The sequence below is a fragment of the Rattus norvegicus genome, chromosome 1 (genome assembly GCF_036323735.1).
Source record: "Rattus norvegicus strain BN/NHsdMcwi chromosome 1, GRCr8, whole genome shotgun sequence".
Lineage (NCBI taxonomy): Eukaryota > Metazoa > Chordata > Mammalia > Rodentia > Muridae > Rattus > Rattus norvegicus.
The window spans coordinates 258,325,989-258,353,333 of NC_086019.1; positions in this window are offsets into that span (position 1 = coordinate 258,325,989).

Below are 27,345 nucleotides of genomic sequence, written 5' to 3' on the forward strand. Positions count from 1 at the left end.
TAAAAAGCTGTGAAGTGTGTAGTCTTTCAAGGGTAGATTGGGAGAAATAATAGATTAATGCTTGTTTGGTGCTGGAGAATAGGACAAAAAGGAAAATGAGACCAGTGAATAAGAGTATATTCCTGGGGCTAGAGAGATGGCTCAGTGGTTAAGAGCATTGACTGTTCTTCCAGAGGTTTTTAGTTCAATTCCCAGCAACCACATGGTGGCTCACATCCATCTGTAATCGGATCTGATGCTGTCTTCTAGTATGTCCAAAGACAGCAACATTTAAAAAAAAACAAAAGAACAAAACAAATACTTGTACAAATGCCTACTATAAGGTATTCATTGCGAATAGAAATAAGAAAATAAGTCAATTATGTCAATAACAAGAACATAAATGTATATTCTGAGGAACACATACTTGGTTATGCAATGAAGCTAATTTTAATAGTTTAAAAAATGCATAGTCTTTGAAGGAGTCACTCACTCATAATTAAAATAATAATTTATTTTGTAAATATATGATTAATACCAATGTCCACATCTACCTAATGCCTAACCAAACCTTTTAAAACATATTCTTCCTCCTGTTCCCCACTGTATCATCAATATGGTCCATAAAGTCAACAATGATAAAATCAATCAACAATCAGTTTCATTGCATCCAGGCTAGTTTTAAAATAGTTCTCAACATGTTGCCATCAATAAGCACTCAGAAATTGCAAAAGAAACTATACCTAAATGACATTGTAATTGTACAACAAAATTTTGAGTTGGTTTTGGGGTCATTAGGCCAAGATTTTCTCTAGTAATAAAATCCAATGTTCATATCCTATGGGACTTCTCCCCATATATATCTTATTCTTCCCCTCAAAATTATAATGAAGAAGGATACATTTTCAACCCTGTCTATTTATCTAGCCTTGACTACTTCAATGTGTATCTTCATAGAGAATGCAGTGACATGTGCATGTTGATGAGTGACAATGTGATACGTAGTAGGTCAGTGGTTCTCAACTGTCCTACAGCTGAGACTCGTTAATTCGGTTTCTCATGTTGTGGCGACCCTCAATCATAAAATAGTTTTGCTGCTACTTGATATCTATAATTCTGCTACTGTTACGAATCATAACACAAGTACCTTACATGTAGGCTACTGATAAGTGACTTCTATGAAAGGGTAGTTTTAGTTCCATAGGGGTTGCAACCTGTAGGTTGAGAACTATTGATTGAAGGTTACCCAGATCCATAACACATTTCCCACATTAGATAAGAATTGGGATGACAGCAACAAATATCTTACCAGAATCCATGCTGTTAAAAAATTTTGAATCCTGGAAGCTAAAATTTATGCCATATAGAAAAAGACATTTTTAAAAATATAGAAGATAGATATAGATGTGGAAGCTTCTATAAATATTGCATAGAATTTTAAGTTAAATGTTAAAGTTAAAATTAAGAGTGATCTTATATGGTTCTTTAAAGCCACACATTATAGATGACCAATTGCTCTACCTAAATTTGAACATGGACGAATTTATAAATTCTTTGATTCTACATGTCCTATATTTCTAAACTAATAGCTGGTCTTCTTTCTTCTAGTATACATAAATTTGAGACAGTATTAATAATAATTTGAGATGTTCCAAGCTAAAATTCACTGGACACCCTTCATTTAAAAATGTATTGCATACCGAGATGTAGGAGCCACAGACATTCTAAACTTTCAGAGTTAACTCTTTTATGTATGACCAAACTTCAAAAGTTTTAGCTCTCCAGCAGAAATGTCTCTACTGGTACATATTTTAAGAAAAAGAATTTGTTGCTGCCTTGGTTTTGGACCTGTTTTGTCATACTAAATGTTCCAATGAACAAAACTCTAGAAGTTAAAAATGACATCCACAATTCGAGAAACTTTATTAAACCACACTTACATAGTTTGGCAAGAATTAAAGCAAACTAATAGCCAGTAAAAGTATCCCCCTTACCCCAGTGATTGTTTTCTTGAATAAAAAAGTCGTATCATGGAATAAATTGGAGATAGATATCTCTCAGCACTCTAATTTGTAAAGTCTAACTCAGTTTAAATTCAAAAGATGAATGGGTAATATCATATGCAGACTTAGAAGACTATAGCTAGATTTAAAGGTTCATAGAATACAGATGTTCACCTACCCCATTCTGGTGTCACATCGAATACAGCCAAAAAAGGATAAGTTCATGAATTCTTGATACATTTCTCATTCATATCAAATCTATTCATCAGCACATGAGTCTGGGTTAGCTAATGTGTATCTCATCATCAAGCACTTTTTACTGTACTCATACTTCTCTTGCATTGATTGTGGTATTACTTTACTAGACAATTTAAAGGATTTACTTCTCAATCTCAAAGTTGAAGTACCACCATGGCCTGTAGAATGCTACATAATGTATTCTTTAGTTGTCTTTCTGTACTCAACACTTAAGCATCTGGATTTGGAATGACTATACGTCTAGGCACCAATTCCTGGGCTGGTCTTTGCTGGATGGGTGTTTTCTTCCTTGGTTTCTGTTTCCTCTTTAAACTTCTGCCTGACCTGGCCTGTGGTTGAATACAGGGTCTCCACCTGAGTTGGGAGCTGGATTTCTGATAGATGGTGGTCCAGGAGGGATTTGACATGTTGAGGGCTGGAATTCTAGTGATGTGTATGGCCTCAGATGTAGCTAATGGCCTGGCTTCTGGTGGAGTATAAGGTTTCTGCCTGGTTTTCAAGAAGCTGGTCTGGTCTCTGGAGTTCAGGATGCTCACCTGGCCACTGGCGGAGTAGGAAGCTTCTGCTAGAAGTATGGACAAGTATATGGTGACAAACAGAGGAGAGATAATTGAGTTTATATAGGGCAGATACAGGAAGGGTGGAGGGGACAGTGGCTTACCTGGAGTTCAGTATGTTGGCCTGGCCTCTGTTGGGATATGAGAATCTCCTAGTGGTATTGGTCTGGATACAGTGAAGATGAGGGTAGGGGAAATTGGGGTTATGCTGGAAAATTCAGGCAGGGATAGGGAAGTCTTATCTGGAGATCAGGATGCTGGCCTGGCCTCTGTTGTGATAGAAGGCTTCATTCAGCCAGAGGAGTGGTTAGGGGCATGGTGCATTGTTCCTAATATTTCAAGTGTTATTTTTCCTTGTTGCCTTTATATTTTGGTTCCCCATGTGGCTGGTTTGATTAAAGTCAGTGTTGAACTCTGTGCTACTAGAGAACTCTGTGCTACAAAGCACAGCACCAGAACATCTATAAACACAGCCTATTAGCCCTCTATTGGATGTAGAGTTAGTGAAGATACTTTCCCAATCTGTAGGCTGATGATTTGTCCTATTGACAGTGCCCTTTGCCTTACAGAGTTTCCATTTATCAATTCTTGATCTTACAGCCTGAGCCATTGGAGTTCTGTTTAAGAAATTTCTGCCTGTGCTAATGAGTTCATGGCTCTTTTCCACTTTCTCTTCTATTAGACTCAGTGTATCTGGTTTTATGTTGAGGTCCTTGATCCATGTGGATTTGAGCTCTGTGCAAGGTGACAAATATGGGTCTATTTTCATTTTTCTACATACAGACAAGCCAGTTAGACAAATACCATTTATTGAAGATGCATTCTTTTTCCAATGTATATTTTTGGCTTCTTTGTCAATGATCAAGTGTGCATAAGTTGTAAGTGTGTGGTTTTATTTTTGGAACTTCAATTCTATTCCATTCATCAACCTGTCTGTCTTTGCACCAATACCATGCAGTTTTTATCACTATTGGCCTGTAGTAGAGCTTGAGGTCAGGGATGGTGATTCCCCCAGCCCTTCTTTTATTGTTAAGAATTGTTTTAGCTATTCAGGGATTTTTGACTTTCAAAATGAATTGGAAAATAGCTTTTTTCCATGTCTTTGAAGGATTGTCTTAAGATTTTAATGGGAATTGCACTGAATCTGCAAATTGCCTTTGGTAGGATGGCCATTTTCACGATGTTAATTCTGCCAATCCATGAGCATGGGAGATCTCTCTATTTTCTGAGATCTTCTTCAATTTCTTTCTTGAGAAATTGGAAGTTATTGTTGTACAGATTTTCACTTCTTTGGTTAGAGTTACCCCAAGATATTTTATACTATTTGTGGCTATTGTGAATGGAGTTGTTTCCCTAATTTCTTTTTTAGCCTGTGTATCATTTTTATAAAGGACCACTACTAATTTATTTGAGCTATTTTATATCCAGCCATTTTGCTAAAGTTGTTTATCAGCTGGAGAAGTTCTCTGGTAGAATTTTTGGGGTTGCTTATGTACACTACCATATAATCTGCAAAATGTCATACCTTTATATCTTCTTTGCCAATTTGTATCCCCTTGATCTCTTTTTGTTGGCTTATTGTTCTAGCTAGCACTTCACATACTATATTGAATAGATATGGTGAGAGTAGGCATCCTTATCCTGTCCATGATTTTAGTGGGATTCCTTCAAGTATTTCTCCATTTATATCCAATATCAAAATATTGGCTGTTGGTATGCAGTAAATTGCTTTTATTATATTTAGGTGGGGGCTGCCAACCACCAAAAAACAAACAAACAAACAAACAACCCAATCAAAAAATGGGGTATAGAACTAAACTAAGAATTCACAATAGAAGAATCTCGAATGGCTGAGAAGCACCTAAAGAAATGTTCAAAATCCTTAATGATCAGAGAAGTGCAAGTCAAAAAGACCCTTTAATTTGACCTGACATGAATCAGAATGGCTAGGATCGCAAAACTTCAGGTGCGAACACATGTTGGCGAGGATGTAGAGAAAGAGGAACACTCCTCCATTGCTGGTGGGATTTTAAACTTGTACAACCACTCTGCAAATCAATCTGGAGGTTCCTCAGAAAATTGGAAATAGATCTACCTGGAGACCAAGCAATACCACTTTTTTGAATATACCCAAAGGTATATCCATGCCACAGGGGCACATATTCTATTTTGTTCATAGTGGCCTTATTTGTGATAACCAGAAGCTGGAAACAACCCAGGTGTACTTCAACTGAGAAATGGATACAGAAAATGGGTGATTCATTTACACAATGGAATAATTTTCAGCTATTAAGAATAAGGACATCTTGAATTTTGCAGGCAAATGAATGGAACTAGAAAATAGTTCCACAGAACTAAAAAAGGTCAACAAGCTACAGGGCCCAAGGATGACTCAGTCCCACTTGGGTAGGAGAAGAAAGCAACCACAAATGGGGAAGGAGGGAGGGAAAGGGGAGGGAAAGGAGATGTGTGTGTGTGGGGGGGACCTTGATCTGATATTTGGAGGAAGAAACGGACTGAAGCCCTAAGGGCCAGGAGAAAGAATGGAAACAGGTGACCTTGGGAGGTAGGAGGTTGGGAGGATCCTCCAGAATGTACCAGAGACCTGGGAAGTAAGAGACTATCAGGACTCAAATTGGGGGACCCTAGATGAAATGTCTTACAATGGGGAGAGGGAACTTGTTGAATCCACCTCTAGCAGAAAGACAGGGCATCAAGTGAGGGATGGGGGTTGCTATCCCACAGTCAAAGCTGTGACCCATAATTCTTCCTGTCTGAAAGAAATGCAGGGATGGAAATGGAGAAGAGCCTGAGGAAAAGAAGTTCTAGCGACAGGCCCAAAGTGGGATCCCTCTCAAGGAGAGGCTCCAAGACCTGACACTATTACTGAGGCTATGGGCGTTAACGAAAAGGGACGTATCATGTCTGCCCTTCAAAAGACTCAACAAGCAGCTGAAAGAGTCAGATGCAGATATGTGTACTCAACCAATGAACAGAAGCTGCCGACCCCTTTGGTCGAATTAAGGAAAAGCTGGAAGGAGGAGGGCAACCCTGTAAGCGAATCAGCAGTTTCCTTTATCTCTCAGACACTGGATCACCAACCAGGCAGCATGAGGCCCTCAACATATGCACAGCAGAGGACTACTGGGTCAGAGTGATGCACCTAAGCCTCAAGAGACTCGAGGCCCCAGGGAATTTAATGGTCTGGTTGGATAGGGTGTGGGGATGGGGACATCGTCATGGAGCCGGGGGGTAGGGTGGGGCCTGGGGAGGAGACATGGGATGTGGAACAGTAGGAGGGTGGACCAGGAGGGAAATAAAATCTGGAGTGTAAAAATAAATAAATTAATTAAAAACACACACACACACACACACACACACACACACACACACACACACACACACACACACACACAGCCTGATCCCTAGCTCCATCTCCTCCTGAGGGTCTGCATTTTTCTGTGGAACTCTGTAGCTGTCTAAAGTACATTCTCTTCCTTTTTTCCTTTATTAGATATTTTCTTTATTTACATTTCAAATGCTATCCTTTTTTCAGGTTCTGCCTTTCCCATCTCCTCTCCCCTTGCTTCTATGAAGTTGTTCCCACTCCTACCCATGCTCTCTCACCTCAATATCCTAGCATTCCCGTACACTGGGGAAATGAACCATCACAAAACCAAGGGCTTCTCCTCCCATTGATGCTAGACAAGGCCCATCCTCTGCTACATATATGCTGGAGCCATGGTCCCTCCATGTATAGTCTTTGGTTGGTAGTTTAGTCTCTGGGAGATATGGGGCTCTGGTTGGTTGATATTGTCATTTTTTCCTATGGGGTTGCAAACCCCTTCAGCTCCTTTAGTCCTTCCCCTAACTCCTCCATTGTGGCCCCCATTCTTTTTTATATTCTATTTATCCATTGTAATCCAAGTGTGAACATCTCAATTTTGGGTGCTTTGCTTTGTTTAGTTTCTCTAGTGAATTTGTACTTTTTTTTTAAAAGACAAGGTGTCATATTATTGTCTAGCATAACCTAGACAAGATTGGTAATCCTCTTACCTTATTCTCCTAAAATAGGGGGTTCTATATGTACTGGTTACACGTCTCATTGCTGTAACAGAATATGTAGCAAGAAGGAAACTATTTATTTGGTTCAGATCCCAGATGAAATTTTCTGACTATGTAATAAAGACCATATTTCAAGAGTCAGAGTCTGACTACTCACATTCCACCCATAGATTGGGTGTAGAGAGCAAACAGAAATTAGGTCAGGGTCATAAGAATTCAAGGTCTATCAAGAATGGCCTGCTTCTTAAAGCAAGACTCAATTCCCTAAAGGTTCCACAACCTTCTCAAATAGTATAATTGGCTACAAAAAGTGTCCAATCACATGAACCAATGAGAAACACTACTTATTCAAACTACAATACTACCTTTGACTCCTATAAATAATGGCCATCGTAAGATGTAAACTGTGTATTATAGCTCCCAAATTCTCCACAGTTCTTTTTTTGTAACTTTATAAAGACCAACATTTAATTGGGAATGGCTCCAGAGTTCTTAACACAGTTCAAAACTCTAAAATATCTTCTGAGATTCAAAACAACATTTTAACTTTGACCCCTCATTAAAACAAACAAAATTATGTAAGTCAAGTGTTTAATGACACAAAATAAAAGAAATATTCCCATTCCAAAAATGGGGGAGTAACAAGAGACAGCAGACCAAAGCAAGTCTAAAACCTGATATAGAAAATAATAAATACTGTAGCTCCATGCTTGGCATCGCATCCTAGAATTAGGATGAAATAATTCATTCTCCAAAGAACTGGGGAGCTCTGCCTCTTCCACTCCGCTGCTTAGAGCACACAGAGTATCTTTTGAGGCTACTAAACTTCATACATGCAGTTTTCTTCAGTGGAAATCTCAAGGTTCTGATACTTCCAAAGCCCTGGAATTTCCACTGCAACTTTGGCTTCATCTTAACAGTTTCAAAGTTACTTGTTTCATAAAACTTTCTTATGAGGCCCTGATGCAATGCATTTTAAGACCTCAGTGGCTTTTTAGAAACTTGATATAAGATGTCCTATTCCAGTCCTACATTTTCATGTATGTAAAAACCAGCATTACAAGAGCAATATTGGCAAGTTCTGCTGGAAGGTTGGCATAGGTCCTGCTTCCCTTGGATTACAGTTGCTGCAACCTGTGTATGTACATACCACAATTGTTTTGTTCCCTGGAACTCTTATACTGCATTTTTGAGATAGGCTTTCTTTCTTCGAATTAATTTTACTTTTGGAAGTTGGGACCTTTAATGGGTGTGGGTCTTACTCTGACTTTCCTGTCCTGCTGTCCCAGTGAAGAACAGGACGTTTTTCCTTTATTAATTAAAATATATTTTCTAGCATGCATTATGGCTTCAGCTTTAAAGTCCCTCAAGCTCTTTTTGTTAACAATGTGTACATTTAAAAAATTTATTTCTGTGCAACTTGTTACTGTTTCTCATTGGAAACCTGGATAAGAGTTGCAAAACTAAAGTGGGCTTTGAATTTGTGTGTGTGTGTGTGTGTGTGTGTGTGTGTGTGTGTGTGTGTGTCCATGTGTGCTTGTGTGGTGTGCTTCATGGCTGTTCCCTCAAATTTAAGCTCTTAATTACTTCTCTGGCTCAATGTATCCTTGCTGCCATGTTCTCTAGCATTATGATCATGGACTAAACTAGTCCTTTGAAATGGTAGGTCTCAATAAATTCTTTCTATGTTGGCTTGGTAATAGTGTTTCTTCACAGCAATAGAACTTTAGCTAAGACAATGAGAAATAACAAAACTATATGCTGCATAGCTTGTTTTGAAAATTCCTCATCAAGTACATTAGTTCAATACTTTTAACTCTAGTACCCTAGCAGCCTCTAGTACAGTTCACAATTAGAACTTTGTTACCCTTTGAAAGGTCATGAACGAAGCCTCCACTGTCCACATTTCTCTTAGCCTATGGTCTTCCAAATTCCAAACAGACAGGCATGTTAAGCTATACTCACAAAATTTAAGGGATTTTCTAGTTCTTATTTTCAAACTCTTTCTCATTCCTTCCACAAGCATGTTCCAAAATTCTAAGGGCCACATGGTCAAGTTTATCAAAGCAACAGTTTGCTTCTCTTTATGAATTCCCCACACTCATTACTTTCATTACTATGAGAAAACACTGCCAGGAGCCATGTAGGAGAAGCTAAAACTACCATGTGATCTTCCTGAGATGGTTCCACCATGGACTATAAAGCTATGATGAATTTGTTCTTCTAGGCGAGGCTGTAGAAATTACATTTGAGAAAAGATTCCTGCTATTAATGTTTTTCCTGCTACTATTAAATATATATAACAATCACTAGGTATTAGCCCACCTTTTTTGAGCAGATTTCTGCAGAACAACAAAGATTTACTGTGTTGTAGTGGTGCTATATAGACAAATAGATGATTTCTTAATTATTAATAATGAATCTATAAGAATTCCTAAAATTATAGTAGTAAGTATTAATCCTTACTATAATTATGTCAAACCTCCCTAGAGACTACAAGTCAATGGTTTTTGACACCCAAAATAAGCAAGAAAGTTTTTAGGCTGTTTTAGATGTTGTCAGCAAGCATTCAGTAGCATAGTTAGAAAACTAGAAGGCCAGAGACCATCAATCTTTAAAGCTACCTCTATGTCCAAAACTGTGTCTTGCTTCAACCTGTTCTAGGCCAGTCAGGCTCTCTGCAAAGAGAAGTGTTTTATAAATCAATAAATCAACCAACCAACTAACCAACCAAGCAAATTCTTTGCCACCTTTGCTGTAGCATATTTCTCGGCAGGACAGAACAGATTGTAGGTAAAATGTTGGTGTCCATATTTATTTTTTGGTAGCCTGAAGACTGCATCTCTACACTAAAGAAACTAAAATGTAGGGACAAAGTTTCTGTGTAGGTGCCATCTTGAATTAATATTCAATGAGTCTTGTGTGGGTGTCCTCAGCAGTGGGGCCTCACTGTCAGTTTACAAAGAACAATGCTTTTTCTTAGTCTCTAGCCTTCAGCTTAGTATTTTAGTGGGACTCCTGACTGTGTGAATGTGTTTCTGAAGCTTGTACCTGTTTTTAGGGCTCTTTTTCTCCTGTTGGGTTGCCATGTCCAACACTGATATGGTAGTTTTTGCTTCATCTTATTATATTTTATTTTGTTATGTTTGGTCATTATCTTCTAGAAGCCTATTCTGTTCTAAGAGAGAGAGAAAGGAAGTGAATCTGGGAGAAGTAGAAGGAGAAGAAACTATAATCAGGATATACAGTATTAGAAAATAATCTATTTTCAATAAACAAGGGGGGGACATGACAAGAAAACTCCCAAAACATAGGGTAAAAGCAAAAACAAGAAAACATTATCAACCCAAACAAAAAACAAAAAAGTAATCAAGCTGTAACCAAATATAACTATATACAGGAAACAAAATAAAACCCTGTTATAGCCATCAATTTTTGGTCAAGTACTTCTGAGTATAAGATCTGCCCTGGAGTGGTTGGTTTACTCAGTACGATTACATTGGCAAAAAACCAGATTTCTTTCATCTCCTAATTTCTTTGTTAGTCTTTACCCTAGTGGCTAGGTTTACAACTATTTGTTCATTTAAAAATAACAAAATAAAATATAATAAGATAAATCAAAACTATCACATTTGAATTAAATAAGGTAGACTAACAGAAAGAAAAGAAGCCAAGAGACAGCACCAGAGTCATAGGCTCACTTGTTCACACACTCAAAACTCCATAACACTGAACTAGAAGCCATAGTGTAAGTGCAGAGGTTCTAGTGCAGATCTCTGTGGGCTCCTCCGGGGTCAGTCTCTGTAAGTACACATGAGATTCCTCATTAGAGAATGAATTTTGATAATGTTGACTTCGACAGAGTTGCTTTTGTTGTCGTTGTTGTTGCTATTATTGTTTTTGTTATTTAGGCCGTGTGTGTGTGTGTGTGTGTGTGTGTGTGTGTGTGTGTGTGTGTGCATACGTGTGCGCGTGTGTGTGTGTCCATTCTCTCCTGCATTTATATTCTTTCTCCTCTTCCACAGAATTCCTTGACCCCAAGAAGAGAGATTTGATGAAGACATTTAGAGCTGATTGTTCCAAACTCTGAATTGCAGGGCTTTCCGAGATTTTTATTCCAGGATCACTTCTCGCTACAGGTATGCCTTTCCTGCTACTATTACATAGCCTAATGATTCCTAGGCATTAGCCCACCCTATTGGGCAGAATTTCTGCAGATCAATGAGGATATATTATCATAGTAATGCTGTGTAGACAAGTAGAGATTTTCATAATTTCTGATAATTTTAAAAATTACTATTTTGTACAAGTGATTTACAGCTCTTTAAAGAGGTGCAAATAGTGTTCTCTGAATTTTCATGTGTCATGGGCTAATTGCACTAGGGTAAGAAAGCAGGCTTGGGACAGACTTATGACTGAGGAAAACATTCATTCTAGGTCAGGTCCAAGGCAGAAGCCATAGGTATGTACCAGGATAAATCCAGGCCATGTGAAGCTGTTGCTCTGAACTTCTAATGAGCTTATAAAACCAAACACTGCTTTGAACTTAGTACCAACATCTTTCTGTAACTCCCTCTTTGTGTAACATTTTATTTATGAGGTAATTGTCTAGAGAAATTTTAGCTATGACAGTATAAGAAGACAACAGAGAAAGAATAAGATGTGGCATTTGGGGCTCAGCCTCATCTCCCAAAAGTGTATATGTCTATGTCTGTATATCTATATGTATGTACATACATTCTTCTATAGGTGTGAGTATATTTATGTAAGTATGCGTGAACGCTTGTGGACTGGATGAAACAAGTGGTTGGCTCCCACCAGGTGTGTGTGTGTGTGTGTGTGTGTGTGTGTGTGTATGTGTGTGTGTGAATATGCCTGTCTGTATGAGTTGCCCTTGTAAAACTTTCCTTTCTGTGTGTTTGACTTATTGCTTTCTCGCTGTCTCAAGAGTAGTTAAAGAACTCTGAGCCTCTCTTGGGATCAGGCTCATCAAGGGGCCTTGGAGAAAATAACAAAGAGTCAGAGGGAAGAACAAAAAGCCCGAGTAAAATACCAAGATGAAGAGTAAGCTACTGAGTAGCAGGAGTTAATTACTGGAAGTCAATGGCTTTTGGTCTCGGACTAACAAAGAGTTAAAAAAGGTAAATATTACTAAATGTAAACAATTTTTGCCCTTGCAAAACCAAGTTTTGCTCCTGAAAAACCCTGATACTACCCCTACTCATTATGGCCTTCCAGAGAAAACTGGTGCTGGGCTCATTCCAGTCAAAGCTAAAGCCAGGTCCTCTGCAAGAGCAACACGTGTTCTCAACTGTGGAGTCCGGTCTCCATCTATAATTAGTGTCTTTATCGCCTAAAGAGCACGGGAATTTGTTGTGTCATATGCCCAGCAGAGTTCCCAGCACCCAGCCACAATTTCCAAGGTTGGTTTTCACTGTGTGATTTTTTATTCCCTGTCTTACATAACTTTAGGTTTTCCCATCATTCTTGTAAGTTTTCTGTATAATGACTCTTACAACTGAATATGACATTAAAAGGTCTGGATTATATGCCTTTCAGGATGGGCACCATTTGCAAATATATTAGTTTTTCCTTGAGCTGCTTAATTCCCACCAATAACGATTCTGAGACTAATTAGTTATCATAAAATACCTAGGCCATGACTTTGGCTCATTCCTTGACTAGCTCTTAACTTATTGAACCATTTATTAACTAAACTATTCTATGTCTATCACTTGGTTAATTATCTCTCCTTCAGTTCCAGCTGCTCCTTCCTTCTCGTCTCCTCAGCATCTCCCTACTGATTTATGCCTGTATTCTCATCTGTCTCTATTCTTGTCTCTCTCAGCTCTCCCCATATCTTTTGTTATCTCTTACTGTTTTCCGGAATCCTCTCTCTTTCTACCAGTGTCTCACCTCTTATTTCAGCTCATTGGCCATCAACTTCTTATTGGCAGGTGATGTTTATAAGAGATTCTCTCTACAGAAGAATCTACCTTTTCCTCCAACTTGCAGGCTAACTTGACAGAACTAGAAAAAGGTTATTAAACCAAGAAATAGAGGAAAAGGAAGAAACCAAAATTCAAAGGGAATAGGAAAGTATAATTGCTCTTCTTTTCCTATCTATAAATAAATCCATGCTTTCTCAAACACATTAAATAGATAAATTGGACTGGAAAAATAAATAGAATAAATATTTTCCTTTGCCTTCTCAGGTATTAATGCAAATTCCAAATTTGGTGGCAATATGGGGGTACACGTGTTCATAAAAAGTTATCCCATCTAAGGGAGAATAAAGAACGATATCAGTCTACTCACTCTAGAAACAGTCCCATCATGCTGTGGCGTTGTCCATGATGTACTCATTCTACACTTGTTAGAAATGAAGTAATAAATGTGGGCATCCCTGAAAGCTTTACTGCTGGCAGAGAAATGTACCTGGTTAGGCTCAACTTAATTAGCATGGCTGGTTCAAACTTCTAGAGTCTGGTTGCCAGGAATTTATTTTTTACATGTTTAAACACACAACTATTTTGGGGAAAAAGGTTCCCTTATGATGAATATCACAGTAAAGCTCAGGGTATGATTATATTGAAACTCTTTCGTAAAGTACCTGTGACTTTGTCCACAGGAATGTGTTGTATTGACAGAGAAACAATGCTCAAAGTAAGAGTTTAGGAGGGAAGGGCTTGTAACATAAACAAATGGGACATCTTTCATAAGGAAGGGTTCAACTGGCAGAGAAACTATAATCAGGATAAGGGGATTTGGTAAAGCTTGTCACTACAAAATAACAAAAGAACACCAGACTGTTAAATGACTTCTACTCCCAGCCTTCTGGGCTGGACAGGTGCAAAATCTCTCCAATCAAAGAGAAAAGACTGCATGTTTAACCGTTCTGGTTTCTCTATTTCTATCCTTGAGCACAAGGACCTTGTGTCCTTCTACACACAATGAAACTGAGCCACTTAGTTTATGGTTTGTTATAGCAACACAAACAGATTGAATCAAAGCTCCTGACTTCTTTGCTACATTTATTATTAAACACATATTTTGCTGTATGAGTTAGCAGACAGCTTCCTGGATGTGTCCTTCTTCTAAGAGGTGGGCATCGTCAGAAGAAGATGCTGGAACTCATAGCATTAAATATTTTTATCTGAAAGACTGGGGCTGTAAGAGCCAGGTTTGCCTGGCATTTTGCACTTTGTTTTCCCATCAGTGACCGCGTGGGAGAGAAGCTGTCTGGGCAGTATCCTTCAGTCTTTACAATGAAGAAAGAAACTTTCTCCCCTATTAGACAAGCCTTGCATTTATCTTATAGCCATGAAAGAGCAAATGATTATTTCCCATTATACTCAGCCGTTCACCCTAGAGTGAGGAGACAAGCCGATTTGTAGTAGTACCATCACATCGGGTTTATCACAAGGAATGGGTATCACATGTATTTTTAAAAGCCCTTTGCTTTGTTTCTGTCTCACAATGCTGATAGCTGTGATTGTGTTTCTTCTCCCTAGCTATTTTGCTTCGAGGTATTTGAAACCACCCCATAAATTTCACTCGGACTGGGGTAAGTCCGTCAAGCATCCTCTCTGTTTCCCGCACATGTGTTTTGAGTGAAGCTTGCAGTAAGCCCGCAGACATTACCAATAATTCAAGTTGATAAGGACCTTTTCCTTTCTTTGTTGTAGCATCTGCATGCATGTTCATGCGTATACATCTTCATCCTGACAACTAGAGGTAGAATGATGCCACTAAATGTCTCCATGCTTAATGATGCACTTACCTGCCATCGTCTGAGGCATTTCTTCAAATGCTCATGATTATGGCTTCAGAAGTAGGTAATCTTCCTTAGAAGAAAAGAATGAAAGAAAGGCAAATCAAATCAAACGCAAACCTCTGGGTTCTTATATAACATTATGCTTTATGTCCCCAGGTTGGTCAGAGCACACCTTGGATATATGAAAATTTGTCATTCTTGGATATGTTTCATTTACTGAAATGCTGTTTGAGAGAGACTTTATTAAAGATGCAAGACACTGGAACAATGCCGCTTTAGTGTATGTCAGTGCTTTTAAATAAAATCCTTTCTCCAAACACTTTGGAGAATTAAATAATACAAGACAGGGGAGTGCATTCTGTATAAATTATACAATACTATGGCATAAAGAATAATTTAAAGAATCACTTAGAAACCCAATAGCTAAGTCTCAGGGAAATTGAAAGAAATAAGAGATATTTTTCAGAATTTTCTTTGTCTCCTAGTTATGTAGAGTGCTTGAAGTAGTGAAGAAAGATTAGATTCACGGTAGGACATGGTGTCAGAATTTATTATTTAAAAAGGAAACCTTTCTGCATTTCTTGTCTAAGGGAAACAGTTGTTCTTTGTGATTTGACTTTGTGAAGAATCTGAGTACTGATAATAAATGTTGATAATCTACTCTAATATAAATTATTTAGAAGCCTCGGATATCAAGTTTATTATGCATATATAAAAGTGAAACTCACTGAGGTAAAGTTACCTAAGCATGTAATCAAATGGCTGCCAAACAGAAACCAAAGAGCAAATCCTTGAAGCAAACTCAGGTTTAACTGGATCCAAATCTTAGCACGTGATACCACTCAAGTGTGCTTAGCAAGAACCAGAGTTAATGAGTCGCATTTCCACTGAGTATATTCCTACAGATTTCTAAAAAATGCTAAGCAGTCAAGGGCTCTTGATCTTCATTCTAAGAGTATTAATTCATAAAAACAAAAGTATCTAGAGTGTCATGACCACCCAGCAGAGAATCTATAAACAATGTTCCTTGTCCTAAAGTGCATCCTTTTTCCACACTCTTACATTGACCTTTGCTGAGAATTGGGCAGCACACAATTCATCAGGTGCACTGAAAGGACATCAGCTTTCATCTCAGGACATAGCTTGAACACAAATCAGTTGTATGGTAAATATTAGGTTCATTTTCGTCTTTCTCTATGGCAAGAGCTGCAGTTATTTCTGGGGGAGATTATTCTCACTCCGAAGAAATGGACTCATCGAAATCCATCAATCCACAGTTTCTCAGCTTCAGCAATTCTCTCTGGTTTCGAGAAATATCCACACTCCACCATCTTGATAAATAAGAATAAAGTTCACTTACTAGCCCCAGTCCTCATCTGTTTTTCCTCCATCGCTTTTATTTTCTTAGAGGAGTTGTGGAAACTCGAAGTGAAACAGCCTTTGATCAACCAAGATGTCTCAAATGGAAGAGACATGGCCGAAAGAATGGAAAAATGCTGACTTCAACAATATCATTGATCCCTCAATCTCCAAATGTTTGATACGTAGAAAATATAAACTCTCTTCCAATTTCATTAGGAGAGATAGTTTGGTTATTTAATGGTGTGGCTTTTGTTTGTGTATATTTTCTTCAGTATTAGCAGAAGTATATTCCAGCAGGAAGATTAATTGACTTGTGTAGGAGGGCTAGACCAGAGTTTATATAACTTGTTAGTTCACTTTCATGTAATTACAGTAAAATGCCTGACAAAAATCAACTTAAGGTAGGAAGATTTATTTAGGCTTACAGTTTCAGATGGCTCAGTCCATCTTGATGGAGAAGGCGTCATAGAGGGTCTCTGTTCTGATGGCTGAAGTGGGAGGCAGCGCTTTCTTATACTGTAGGGAACCAGAATCAGTACTGGGACCAGAGCGCATACAATTTGAAGTCCTGTCCTTAGTAATCCATTTTAGGCACAAAGAACTACTTCTTAAAGCCTCCATATACATCCATCATCACAGCTTTCCAAGCCAGAAGCTCAACATTCGAAAGAGCAGCCTGTGAATACACATTTCAAATTCAGACCATAGCAGAACTAAATGCAAAACTGCAGAGTAATGGAGGAATTCTATCTGTGATCACAGAACTGGAAAAGGTCACTCTTCTCTCTGATATCTAAACTGTAGATGTTTATAGCAAAGCTATGCATGATTTCTGAAGCCAGATTACCAACTAGCCATGAACACCATTTATGAAATACACATCTTCACTGCCCTATTCCCCAAATGCAGGTGATAAGATATACAAGAGGGCATTCATTTTAGCACACCTTTCTCTAGAAGACCAATTAATATAACACAACTTAGATGTTTGGATTCTGTCCCTGAATATTCTAATATTTCATGAGCATATCAATCATGATAAAATAGATTATGTTGCAATGAAAACATAATGAAAAATAGGAAAGATCATAGAATTTTTAAGGTTTAAAAGTGTAAATGGCTTATTGTTCACTCATACTCCCTGCTCATTACCAGTCAGCAAGGATGCTTTTGCCACTACTGTTCTTACACAGGGATAGGGTGACAAGGAATCAATTCTACTTGGTGCTTTTTTTGGTTTAAGAGAAGAGAAAAAATCAAAGGCTCCTCAACATGATTTTCAAAGCTTCCAGCACAAAGTAACATATATTTATCATATTTTCATTAGGAAACATAGTCACATGGCCACTTATAACGTGCTGAACATGAACATTTGAATGGGAAGCTCTTGGTGAAATTTTTTTCTATTGGATATTTTATGAATTTGTATTGCAAATGTTACTCCCTTTCCTAGTTTCCTCTCTGGAACCCCCCATCTCCCCTCCCCCTGCTTCTATGAGGGCGCACCCCCCAGCCACTCCCCCCTCACCACCCTGTCATTCTCCTACCCTGGAGAATTGAGCCTTCACAGGACCAAGACCTCTCCTCCTATTAATGCCCCACAAGGGTATCCTCTGCTACATATGTGGCTGGAGCCATGGGTCCCTCCATGTGTGCTCTTTGGTTGGTGGTTTAGTCCCTCGCAGCTGTGGAGGGCCTGGTTGGTTGATATTGTTGTTCTTTCTAGGGGGTTGCAAACCTCTTGACCTCCTTCAGTCCTTTCTCTAACTCTTCCATTGGGGTTCCTGTGGTTTTGGATGTGAGCATCTGCCTCTGTATTTGTCAGACTCTGACAGAGCCTCTCAGGAGACAGGTATATCAGGCTCCTGTCAGCAAGCACTTCTTGGCATCCACAATATTGTCTGCGTTTGGTGTCTGTATATAGGATGGATCCCAAGGTGAGGCAGTCTCCGGATGACCTTTCATTCATTCAGTCTCTGTACCACACTTTGACTCCATCTTTCCTTTAGACAAGAGCATTTCTGGTTTAAAAATGTGAAGATGAGTGGGTGGCCCCATCCTTCATCTGTGGGCCTTGCCTAACCTCTGGATATGGTCTCTACCCACTCTCCCTCCCCTTTGTTGGGCATTTCAGCTAAATTCTTAAAGCCCGCTCTTCCTCAGATGCTCTGCACCTAACCATTTCCCTCATGAGCATACTCATTTCCTTCATTAGCAGCAACAACAATAATAGCGATAACACCCCAGTAGTAGAACCAATTGTTTTATCCTTCCTAGACTGTCCTAAACATATGCAAACTTGGAAATGGATTTACATGATTCCACCTTTTTCTTCCATGTTGGGATAAGCAGCCATTTGTCTTCATGTAGACAATGCCAAAGAAACCTTCCTCCTTGTCAGCACTCAGCAATTTGAAAGTTTAGACAGCTTAATGAAGAATGTAAGGTGTGGATAACTAAACAAGGCGAGATGCTTTGGGCTTCTTGTAGCGCCTCTGCAGGAAACCAGCTGGCAAAATGAGTTGTTTAAGCACTGCAGGATAAACAGCACCATGTGTGTAGAGGTTCTTCTAAGCTTGGCGTGAGGCACTGTTTCTCATTTCTTAGAGTCCCAATATCCACAGAAATCCTTTATCTAACTCTAATGAACAATTCTGTTTTCCTGAAGATAACCTGTGGCTGTCATCGTATTTGCCTAAACTACAATTTGGCAAGGATCGAAAATTCATGTCCTGGGTTAAATCCCTGTGCTGCCGTTAAGTAGAGAATTGAGAGATGGCTTCCAGTTTGTCGATATAGTTTGATAACTTTAAGGTCACTCGAGTGGACTCCTCACACAAATTCTCACTTTGTACTCAGCATGGAAGAGACTGTATGAACGGTGAGTTCCTTTGTCACCACACCTTCCTGAGGAGAAGGAGTGCCTTCAGATCAGATTCCCACTTCGCTGAGTGAGGCAAGGGCGACAGAAGCAGCAACTACGACAGGCCCAAGTTTTGTCACTAGCATGACTTGATATTTTCTATATTCCGCCTCAGGGAAAATGAAATTGTCACCCACATGTTTACAGGGCATGAGATAATGACCAGGCCTTGACACTGACAGTTTTGGGTCAGGGTTAGTCGTTGCTTTTTATTTTTAATGTAAGAGGCTTAACACAGTAACTCAGACGACTCAAGTTCCACACCTTTCTTCCAAGAGCTTGCTCCTGTCTTTTCTACTCAGGCAAATATAAAGGATGCTTCCAAGTCTGAGTGACAACGCTGCCAAAATGGTGATGAATATTTCCTTCAAAGCTGATAAAAAACCATCTCTCGATATCATCAGCCTGCGAATCACCGAACACCTCGAATGCTATTTGTAGTACGTAGGGTTTTATTTGTTTCAATTTACAATGGATTGAATTTTCCAGATGGAAAATGAGAGCAAGAATTGGCTTTTCTTATGACAGTACCACGCTGGGAGCTGGAAAGGACCACAAGCTTCCCTAATCTTTGGTCTCCGCTGTTTGCTCACTGGAGAATGTCAGTTCTTCTCCAACAGCCACCACACAGATCTGGGTTGCAGATTAAAAATGAAAGTGATGAACTCTTCCTGGGTCAAACCCATGAGAACAGCACAATAGTAATGGCAAAGGATAGAAGGACCTAGTGTATTCCTTAAGCTATGTCATCATAATTAGAGCCATGTTCTCACTGGCCCGATTCCAGCCCACATAGGCTTTTGTACTGTTCTCTGTTGCATCCAATTGAACAGCTCATCTCTGGCTTGTCTTTCTCCACCTTGTCATCCAGCATTCTTGTTCCTCTAAAGCTTCACTTCCAGGTCTTTTTCCCTGTGTTCCTTGTGGGTAGTGCTCCGCTCTCACTTATTGGAAGATCCCTACAGCTAGGGGTGGGGGTAAGGAGAGACACGAATGAAGATTTCAGGTCTAGCGTTTTAAAAACTGAATAGATCTTCTGCTCATATTCTTACTCTTTCCCTGTGTGAGAAATGTTACCCTTATCTCTTCAAAAATGTAAACCAGAAACCCAAGTGAACCTTCTTGATTAAATATGAGTAGTGAGGGAAAGAGTAGATTCTGTCTCCAAATATTGAATGTTTTGATATTAAAATGTAATTTTTCCCCTTTTCTACCTCCTTAATATCAATCCCTTGCCACAACTGAAACTCCATTTCTCATATCGCAGGTTATTAAAATGATCATCCAACCCCTCTTATTCCCCTTCATCACTATCTCATAAATGCCACAGTCTGCTCCACAGGATAACTCTGTTCTCATCACATTCTTTCATAGGAGGCTTAACTGCCTTTCTCGTTACCTCAGAATGAAGTTTCTGTTCCTTGGTGTATCATACGGAGGGGTGTGCACTAACTAAAATGTGCGGGCTTCAGAGGTAGTCATGTGTAGGAGGTGGGCACACTTCATCAGTTGTATTTCAGACCCATGAGTGAACTAATATTGTGATGTGTGCTATTCTAGTAGGGTGATTGCCAGGTCAGATGGGGGGATGGAAGGGAAACCTACGAATGGTAAAATATTAACTGAGAGCCGGGGAGATGGCCTAGTGGACAAAGTGCTTGCTGTGTACAAATAAGAACCTAAGTGTGGATTTTTAGAATCCACTTAAAATTCAGATTTGGTGTCACGTGTGTAACCCCAGGCCAAGGACGCACAGACAGGGAGAGCTGCAGAGCTTGGTGGCAGTCAGTCTAGCTGTGATGATTGGCCCCAAATTCACTGAGAGACCTAATCAAAAGAAAAGGAGGCTGAGATGGAGAAGGGATTAAGGATACTGTTTAATATCAACTTCTGAATACACACACACACACACACACACACACACACACACACACACCATACACAGAAATAAAAGAATTAAAATATAAAAATAAAACATTAGATAGGTTTCATAATAGAGATGATTTAGACATACTACTCACTGAATTTCAAATGTTAATATGATAAATCAGTGAGGGTGTGTACCTGCGCGCGCGCGCGTTTATGTGTCTGTGTGTGTGTGCGTGTGCATGTGTGTGTGTATGCATGTGTGTGTGTGCATGTGTGTGTATGTGCGTGTATTCATGGATGATTTTACAGCATGCCATGAAAATTATCTTGAGTGATTTATTATCTGGAACGATTAGGTCATCCAGCAACCACTCATGAAACAGGAATGCTCTACATCACTGCTTTTAGTGGTGAATGTTAAATCCAATCTCTTTCCCTCAAACACCAGCATTAGAGAGCAGAAATTATTAGCAGAAGCAACAGATGTTTTGCAGGTAGAGATGGAACAAACCAAACATGGAAAGTTGAAGTCACATACATGAGTATAATTATATAACTAGACTTTCCCTCCCAAGCAATAAAAAATTGGAATCAAGTTCATAAAAGCCATGAATTTCCCCCTTGACCTTTTTATAGGAAGTAATTTCGTAATCCCTTAGTACATGTCTGTCAGATAAAAGCACAATGTGACAACATACTTTTCCATTGTCATCTGATAATTTCAGACTACTCCATGTCTGTTAGATACACTATACTTATGACACTCTGAATATTTGACTTGTAATTCAAATCTTTGGTGCTTACTGGCAGATGCTTAAGAGAATGAGAAGCATGTATAATATATTAACTATATATTTCATTATATTATGTATAATATATATTATAAAATTATAATTATAAAATAAAATGATAAAAACAAAATCTATTATATTGAATGTGTGTGTGTGTGTGTGTGTGTGTGTGTGCGCTTGTATGTGTGTTTCACAGATTAATAGTTGATTGAGGTCTACAATCTGAAATCTGTCATCTGATAATTTCATTCATTTATCACTACCTGACACCCATGTCCTTTATATGAGAACAGTTGTGATTTTTGCTAGAGGACTGAAATAAGTGGAAAGTGTGAAATGTTGGGCAGAGAGAGACTTATTTTTTCTTTGCAAGTTTCATAAATCGTAGGCAGAAGTGAACCCCTGTTTGACTATTTTATGTTCTGCATCAGCTCATTGGCTATACAGGTGAAAATGAAATTTCCCCAGTGGCAGATTGGACTGTGTAAATCATCCCACAGCTTTAATGGGGAAGATTACCAAAAGCTGAGTCAGACTTGTGACAGGAAGTTGCTTTACTTCTGTGTCACAGTCATTTCTGTCATTTAGTCATTCTAGTCAGTTCTGGTCTAGAACTAAGGCCTGGCCCTGCCCAGATGAACTGACCATCAGGAATCCAGCTCACCTATTGTCCATCAGGGTCATCTGCCTGCTAAGGGATCACCACAAAGCCTTTTATTTTGGTCCCTGCTGAGAGATAATCTAGGAGACCCACCAAGCTTGCCTATATCAGGGTCACTCTCCTGCCCGGTAATATGGAAAATGTTTCAGTTTCTTAATTACAAATAAAAGAGTTATGCAAAGCCCATGTCACTGTCTTCAGATATTGGCAATGCTTGACTGATGGTTAGTGATAAAAATTCAAGGAAAAAAAGTGACTTTTTTATTATAAAGATTTTTATTAAAAGCGGGAGACACAAAGACAAAATTTCATTCTACATCTGTTCAGTATTGAAAACAATGACAGCCATAAAAAATGCCGAGTAGTTTTTCTTCCTCATATTCTGCTTTCTTCACAAAAGAAACCAAAGGACTTGACAAATGCATTAGTTTGAAATACTGGATGTGGGGGAAGGGAGCTTTAGAGATGTTAACTGGTTTTATTGGGGTTTTTTTTCCTTTTATCAACCATGAAGATGACAATTTTCATTAAAATGTCATATTTTACTTTTTTGGAACATAATATGTTGGAACTAAGTTTTTCTAGCTATATATATATATATATATATATATATATGAAAATTTTCTAGCTCTCTCTCTCTCTCTCTCTCTATATATATATATATATATATATATATATATATATATGAAAATTTAAGACCTAATGCCAACTTGCTTTGATTTTCAATAATTCAACATGCATCCTTAATGTTATTTATTTTACCACTTTGAGCAATGTATTCCATGATTCCTTCCAAGGTAAAATTTTAAAAAGTTACATCACCCCTTCTATTGAAGTCTTGAAGAATATTCACAATCAATTTTCCATGCTTCTTTTATTTTGTCGTTAATATTCCTCGCCATTCATAGAACCACCAGCTTCACAAAATGAAAGGCCACGTACTTTATTATTTGCTGTAACCGGGACAATGCTGCTTTGCTGATAAAAGGGAATCAGTGTTTCACAAAGAGTCTGCGGCATGGTGCAGCATAAACGAGGGGAAAGAAAACACTGGCCATGAACGATTTTCTTATATGGGAACATGTATTTTCTCATTCCTTTCAGAATTCACGTCACCGGCTTTTCTAACATATCTGATGATTCTTCCACTACGGTCTCCTGTACTCACGCAACACTGGTATCTTGTTTCCTAAGCTTTTCCTCAAATATCAAAGTCACATGTCTGCTTTGAGTTTTAGCTCATGCTTTTCTCCTTTCTTGTGATTTTTGTTAGCCTGGATACCTGCAAGTCCGCAAATCTTTTATTCTTTTGCTTCCATTTGGAACTCTTTCAAAAGGTCCAAATGAACTCATTGGATTTTCATTGAGATATTTCCTGGTCAAACTACATAGAATAGCATGCTTCCCCTGAAAATAAAAGTACAACTATGTTCACTTACCTGTCTTCTTACCTCTATTGGTAATAATAAGCAATAATTTATATTTGCTTATGAACTTTTCTATATTGTCTATCTTACTTGTTAGCATACTAGCTGCAGGGTGGCAGTGGTGATGGCGGGAGGGGCTGTTTTGTGTTTTATTTTCTGTGGTCTTCTTGTACCTTGAAAAAGATTTGGAATTGGTTTGTTGCCACTTCTTCCTAATTAAAACGTTCCCTCCTAGGGAGAGGAAACAGGCTTACAAGACTAACCTGGCAAATTCATTTAGCTTACTCTACAAGCTAAAAAACTACAATACTCAAGACACTCCTCTCCAAGTTTATATAAACAGGAAACAATTTCTGTGAGGAGACTGTCTTGGGTGAGGCTTGCTGCAACCTGGACAAAGATCTCCAAGGGTGTAGATTTCACGAGCTGTAACACATCTGGAGTAAAGAGTCTGCTGATGCACCTACTTTTGCGTTCCCCATTTTCCTGTAAAAAGCACCAATAAACTCATTGGTTCTGTAAGTCAGGATTATATGGAATCATTTTTTTCTTTTTTGTGGTATCATCGTAAGGAAAACCCACTCAGCAAAAATGGTGCACCCCTCAAGACACATCAGGCTACCTCTTGATGCATAAAAACAGTTAACCAGCCTCAGAGATAGATTATAAAACACACAACTGTAGTTGACCCATATGTGGGTAGAATATTTATTTTAATAAGATGATCTCTCTCATGTTGCATTGAATGATAACTGGTTTGTAGTGTCAGTTGCAAGTCCCCTGTAGGGAATGTTGAGTCCTACAACTAACGTGGAGTTGTACATGCATGTAGAGTTAGAGAGAAGCACAATGAAGTTTTCTTCTTCTACATAAATAAAAAAGGTAGTATGTCTCCTTGGTGAATGGGACCCACCATCTAGTATGTAATAGCACCCTAGGAGGCCAAGAGTAGAAAACATATTTCACTCTTCGAAAGTAACATACATGGGATAAAATTGTTGGCAGGTTATGTTGGATTTTTGCATGGGTTTTGTTGTGGTTGGGTGAAAAGGCTTGCAACTCTGCCTTCGATGTATACTCATAAGTAATATGTTCATGTAGTGGAGCAAGTAGAATAATAAAAAATGCATAGGATGCTATCTGTGAGTTTCGCATCTGATTCGGCATCAACCACAACCTCTTCTAAGCCCAATTCTGAGTATTAAAGTTGGTCCATCAGAGACTCATTTCCTTCATATTTTCTCAGATAATGTAGGTTTCGTCTTAAGATGTACTGAATAGTTATATCCCTTTATTTTTCACTTCAGGACATTTAAACAGATCCTATCAACCCCATGACCCACAGCTTAAAGACCAAGGTTCTTAGAGGCTCTATTGTTTCTTTGTCTCTTGTATCCCAATTCCAGCGAGCTCAAATGCATTGTATTTCCAGATACCCATATATTTCTGTACTGATTCTGTAGAAAGATGCTACTCTGAATGCTCGATCATGGGTTTCCCTTCCTCTGCAATAAAACTGAGACCCAAGAGTTGTTTCAATCACTCAAAAACTCAAAACCTTTCTCCTTTCCTCCTCACTGTTTGAATTTTACCATAGGTTTTAAGTGTTTGAATATTAGGGGGAACATTTTAGCATAAACAAAATTTCTACTTTCTTTTACTTGTGGCCTGCCACCTATAACAAATGGCACTGGAAGATGCCTTGTAGGTTGTTGGTAGAGTATCATTGCTGTTAATCATGCTTGATCATGGCCCATATGCCGCACTATGGACCTAAAAGGCGATGTATTGCACTTGTGAGTGTAATAGCACCATGACAGTTATGAGGATAACCCAACTGTTTTCCAGTTGGGATGATGATTCACTCTACATGAAAGAACCCAGGTCTGATATTGTGGGCCAAGGATAAAGCCCATGACTGGGGGAGTCCTAGAGTTCAGGAGGGAAATCCTGCTAACATCTTGTTTGGTAGACATGATATGCCTTTCACATTTCTGTTTAATTACGTGCATCTAAGTCTACAGATTAACACTCTCAGCTTCCTTCTTGGAGAGAAACGTCTTTATTTGTGGTAGGTGGTAGTTATTGCAAAGAAAATTACTGGCCGAACTGCTGAATATAAGTGACTCTTCATACAGGGTGGTAGCACAATGCTTCACCAGAAATGGATGAAAATAAACATATTTCCCTATCACCACATCCAGGATCACAGCATCATAGAAGAGAATGTAGAAAAAATAGAAGAGTCAAAGGGAAGGGTGGAATATTATACATTGCCCCTTTGACTAAAGACAATCCATTCTGGAATAGTAGAAGGGCTCCTAAGACTCGCACAGTAAAGAAGAAATCATATGAGCCTCAGTATCTCACAAACTCTGCAAGACTCAGGCAGCTTAGAAATTTATTATAACAACTAGGATTCTCTAGTTTGTATAAGCAATAAAGAATTGCAGGAAACAATAGCTTCAGTCGAGTAGTCTGCAAATTGGCCGATAAGCTCCATGGGTGATGAAGCTTTTGTCGACTACAGACAGTGAGATACACCCTTCGGTGAGCCAGCTGATTTTGAGTTTCCCCTAATAACCCATGTTACTCTTACTTATTCATAATTCCTCCTCCATGATACTGTAAGAAACATGATACTGTAAACACATTGGTTCACCGAAATAGACGAGAAGAATGATTTATTATTTATTTAATTATTCATTTATCTTTGGTCAGCTATTGGTACCTTAGCTAGACTACACACATATTTGCTCATATCTCTCAGAAAATTCACAGGACAAGAACATACTAAATGCTCAATAAAAATTTAATGAATAGATTAATATGTGGGTGGGCAAATAAATGATTTACTGATTGAATAAAGAAATGAGTGGGGTTGGGGATTTAGCTCAGTGGTAGAGCGCTTGCCTAGCAAGTGCAAAGCCCTGGGTTCAGTTCCCAGCTCCAAAAAAAAAGAAAAAAAAGAAATGAGTAAGGAACTCTAGATGTGTATGAATCAGAAGAGCAAAATTCCACATGCAGCTTCAATGCAGAATAATTTTAGACATGTATGAGTAAAAAAGCAAAATCTAGGTGCAGCTTCAATGAAAACATGATCTGTGACCTTGAAAAGTCATTTAAACTACTTGAACCACAGTTTTTACATTTTTTACAAAATTAGATTTTTAAAGTAAAAATTATAAGTAAAGTTGTATATTCTATAAACTTTAAATAAACCTTATTTGGGGGGCATATCCCTATCTATCTATTTATCTATCTATCTATCTATCTATCTATCTATCTATCTATCTATCTATCTATCATATCTATCTATCTATCATATCTATCTATCTATCTATCTATCTATCTATCTATCTATCTATGTATCCAAATTCATATATACATATATTGATAACTGGAAAATACAAAATGGACTGACATTTATACTTCCAAATGTTTTGAGAAAATTGTAGGTTCCAGTGGAGGAGATATAGTTCTTCGACAAAAAATGGCTTGAGCTCTATGCTGTGCAGTCCTTGAGCCTGGTTGTTTCACATGCTTTGTTATTATATATTAATTATTTAAAAACTACTAACGGAAGAGAAAAATGTGCACACAGACCTACATATACATATAGATATATTTGAGCATTTCATGACTGGGATAAAAGTTCTGTAGGTTCTAATTA